Source organism: Papio anubis, chromosome 8 (genome assembly GCF_008728515.1).
Source record: "Papio anubis isolate 15944 chromosome 8, Panubis1.0, whole genome shotgun sequence".
In the NCBI taxonomy this organism is placed as follows: Eukaryota; Metazoa; Chordata; class Mammalia; order Primates; family Cercopithecidae; genus Papio; species Papio anubis.
The window spans coordinates 97,536,711-97,541,448 of record NC_044983.1 but is presented as its reverse complement, the minus strand read 5'-3'; the positions used below and the strand labels follow the sequence as shown (position 1 = coordinate 97,541,448).

The 4,738-nt window shown below is 37.3% G+C and overlaps 1 pseudogene; it reads right to left on the bottom strand.

Annotated features, from left to right (window-relative positions):
- Positions 1-877: 877 nt before the first annotated feature.
- LOC110743988 lies at positions 878-4,460 on the bottom strand (annotated as a pseudogene).
- Between the last annotated feature and the right edge of the window lie 278 nt (positions 4,461-4,738).

The following is a 4,738-nucleotide window of genomic DNA, read 5'->3' as shown; positions in this document are numbered from 1 at the left end:
TTTTTCACATCAGTTTGGTCACTTAAAAACTCTGGTTCTAATGCCATAATTTCAATCCCCTCCTTTCTTTCTTTACACACATTAGGTATCCTAATTTTATCCTCACCATGTGATTATTTCAGTGATTGTGGTGTCTGTGGTCTTCATCCCATTTGTTTCCTAGGCTGACTCTCATTCAAGATGGCTATTTCCCTTGTGCATGTCTGTGTGTAAACTTACTGAACTCGGATCTTTATTCTTTGAGGCCTGAATTCAGGACATTTCTCCCCAGAGGAACTGGGCTTGCTATTTCCAGGCACCCAGCAGCATTAACAATCCGGACCTGTGCTACCATACATTCTCAGCTTGGATTTCTCTGGCTTTACAGATAGGCTAGATTCCAGCCCCAAACTTATGACAAGGTAACTTGTTGTTGTGAATTTTTCAGCAAGATGTCACACGTACCTCTTAAGAAAATAAGACTTAAGAGAACAAGCAAGTTTTCTTATCCGCCTATGTGGAACACCCCCTTTTTTTTTTTTCCTAGTCAGTTCTTCTGCTGTGAATGTCATCTTTTGGGGATCCTGACTTGATACGAAGGTCTGATTCGATTTCTTTCCATTTCGTGCAGGCTCTAGACTTTATTTTCATGTGAACTATTTAAACTGAAACTCCGCTGGAGGCGGTGGCTCCCGCCTGTAGTCCCAGCACTTTGGGAGGCCGAGGTGGGCAGATCACGGGGTCAGGAGATCGAGACCATCCTGGCTAACACGGTGAAACCCCGTCTCTACTAAAAAAATACAAAAAACTTGCCGGGCAAGGTGGCTGGCGCCTGTAGTCCCAGCTACTCCGGAGGCTGAGGCAGGAGAATAGCGTGAACCCAAGAGGCGAGATCGCACCACTGCACTCCAGCCTGGGCGACAGAGAGAGACTCTGTCTCAAACAAAAATAAAAACAAAAACAGAAAAACAAAAACAAAAGCCAAAAAACTGAAACTCCAAGCCACCACTGTTGTGGAATACCCCAGGGCAGCCACTGGTTTACTTTACTTCATGGCTTTCTGCTTATATTTGGCTTCTGAGAATGTCTTTTATTTTGCTACCTCCTCAGTGGTACAGAAAAGAGATTTTTAAAATGTTTTCTCTCTCATTTTAGGAATACGTCAAAGATAGCTGGAAATTATTTGCAGATATTAGGGGGATACCTAAATATAATGAGCATGAAATTATGACTAAGTTAAAATCCTAAATATTTTGCTATCTTTCCCCGGTGTTCCTATGGAATCCTTAAAAATGTAAAAAAAAAAAAAAATCTTGTGGAACTGCAAAAATGTTTCCATTTGAGCTTGTAGTTTAAATTTTCAGTTAATTCTTTTTGAGTTTTCTAGGTGAACAATTATATCACAACCATAAATTCTCATACTTTTACTTCCTCCTTTATTGTACATTTTTGTAAATTTTATATCTTTCTCCTTTTTTAATTTTTCAGAACAATGTAAAGCAATTGTTATAAAGGATATGATTGTCTTTTTTCTGTCTTTGTTTCTTTCTGTCTTTAATATAAATATATCTAGCGTTTCCTCATTAAGCAAGGTCCTATAGTTGAAATCATATTTTATCATCTTTAGGAATCATGTATGTGTTTTTATCAAGAGTTTTTTTGGAATATCAAGAATGGAGTTTAAATTTTTATAAAGTCTTTCAGCATCTATGGAATCAATTATGTGATTTTTCTTTTTGATCTATTTAATATGGTGAATTATATTAATACATTTTCTAATATAAGTGATCTTTTCTTAAACTCCACATGTTCATTGTGTATTTGTGTTTTTTCAATGGACTGGTGAATTTTGTTTGCAGTGATATTAATTCTTTTGATACATTAAGCAAGATGCTATAGTTGTGATCATTTCATTGTGATTAGAAATTCCCTAGGTAACCACTGAGAACTCTCCACCCTGGCTGGTCAGAGCTATTGTCTTTTTACCAGGTGTGAGCTCTGGGGAATTCTATGTTTACAACTCCCTGGTTCTTTTTTACTTTGTCTTGTGATGTTTCACTCTTTGTATGCATAATCCAGCACTCATCAGACTCAAGTAGACCTATATGCAAATCTCTGGGTCTTCTCATCTTCTTACCTCCCTCCTATCCAGATCCTGGCCCACAGCTTCCAATTGTCTCAGTCTCCCGAAACTCTCAGTTCCATCTCTTCATTTTCATGAGGCTCCCAGGCTCTGCATGACTCCTCCAACCTGGGTACCCATAATCCAGATATTGACTGCAAGCAAAATGCTGTGGTCAGTATGGGGCCCGGTTGGCTGTTTCTGTTCTTTCATGGATCACTGTCCTGTGTTGTTCGTTGTCCAGTGTCTGAACAGTTGTTACATACGTTTTGTTCAGTTTTCCAACGAAAAAGCTTATGTCTAGTCCTTGTTACTCTCCCATAATTGGAAGCAGAAGGTTTTCACTTTGGCTTTTTAACTACAGTTCCTTTTATTTATTTTTATATTTATTGCTCTAAGGATTACATATGCATCATTAACTTATAGTCTTCTTAGACTTTCTACTGAATTACTTCAGGAAAATTACAGAAAACTTGTAATAATATAGTCGCGATTTTTTCTCATCCTTTTGGCTGTTTTTTCCATATATATTGTGTCTTCTTACATTTTTGGGAGATATAATTCACATACCATATATATGATTCACCCCTTTAAAGTATATAATTCAGTAGTTTTTATTATATTCACAAAGTTGCAAAACCAGAGCATTTAATCCAGAACATTTTTCTCACTCCTAAAAGAAAGGCAATACTCATTAGTACTCACTCTGTATTCCTCTCTACTCCTAGCCCCTAGAAACCACTCATCTATTTTCTGTCTCTGTGGATTTGCTGAACATTTCATACAAATGGAATCATATAATTTTGATATAAATTTTAAACCTAACAACACTGCATTACAATGTTTGCCTTAGAGGGTCAAATGTCTTAAATTAAGAGAAGAAAAAACATGTAGTTTGTTTTAGTGTTGCATCTCACAGATACACTTACTCATGCCATGAAATAGACCACACTTATGCAAGTATACAGCGATGTTCTGTGTTCCCATCTAACACAGCTTGTGTAAATTTACAGGCAGACTAATGTTTCATCTAAGTAAAACTGGTTAGTAATGACCATGAGCAGGTGCAGGACTCAAAGCTTTCTAAGCTTTACTTCTTTTATCAGCACTTCTGATTTTATAAGCAATAATGCTTATCAACCCCATTCCTACCCAAATCTCCTGGCATGCTTAGTTATAGGAGGGCTTCATGGCGATCCATACATTTTTAATAATGCTTTGGAACATCTCAGTGCAGAACAACAGCTCAGGCTGTTGTTCCGCACTGAGATCAGCACAACACTGGCTGAGCCCCACAGCCAATGACTATAGTTTTTATATTCATCCACAGGCTACCATTTTTGGTGCTCTTTATTCCTTCCTGTAGATCTGAGTTACCATATGATGTCATTTCTTTTTATTCTAAAGAGCTTCCTTTATAACATTTCTTGCAGTTTTCCCTTCCATTATGACAAACAGGGCCCTGGGGATCTTCTGTGACGTAACATATTCGTTACTTGATAAGTTGAATTTTTCAAGGAATTTGTTCATTTTATAGAAGTTATTTAATTTATTGCCATAAAGTTGTTCATATTGCTCCTATATGATACTTTTGATGCCATGGTTTCTGTAGTGACATCCCCTTTGAATACTGATATTGGCATTTTGCCTTTTCTCTATTTTTCTCTTGAGGTTTGCTAGGGGTTTATGAATTCTGCCACAAGGAGTCGATTTTTGATCTTATTAATTTTCTGTATCGTCTATTTTTTATTTCATTGATTTTTGTGGTATCTTTATTATGTTCACCTTTCTGCTTATTTTAGGTTTAATTTGCTTATCTTTTTCTAGCTTCTCTTGGTGTTCAGTTATTTCATTAATTTTAAACCTTTCTTCTGCTCTCATATAAACAGTTAAGGTTATTAGTTTTCCTTTATTATAACTTGAGTTACAGCCCATAAATTTTTATATGTTATACTTTTATATACTTTATTCTGTTCAAAATATTTTCCAATTTTCATGGTAATTTTTTCTTTGATCTGTGAGTTATTTATAAATGTATTGTTTAAGTTTGAAATGTTCGGGGCTTTTCTAGCTATTAGTGACAATCTTTTCATTCTGGCTTCCCCAGCTCTGAACCTATAACATGTGATCTTTGCAGGGCCCTGGGTAATCTTGTCTTGCAGTCCAGCTATGGTAGCCTGACTTGTAAGGTGGCTCTCAATGGTCCTTCCACCTCCTGATCTACATGCCCTTACAGAAAGAATCCTTTCCCTTTGAGTATGGGCTGGACCTAATGACTCGTTTCTAATCAATAGAATACAACAAAGGTAATAGCATGTTGCTTCTGTAATTAGGTTTTGACATATCATCACTTCTGTTTTGCTGGCAGACTTGTTGGCTTTGATGAGCAAGCTACCATGTTGGAGAGGCCTATGTGGCAAGGAACTGAGGGTAGCCTCAAGCCAACAGCCAACAAAGAACAAGCCCTTAGTCCAACAGCCCTCAAGGAACTGAATCATTCCAGCAATAGGAAAGTGAATTTGGAAAAGAATCCTCCCCAGTTGAGCTCTCAGGTGAGACCCTAGCCTGGCAGATTGCAGCCCTGTGGAAATCCTTAAAGAAGAGGACTCAGGTAAGCCATGAATGGATTCCTGAGCC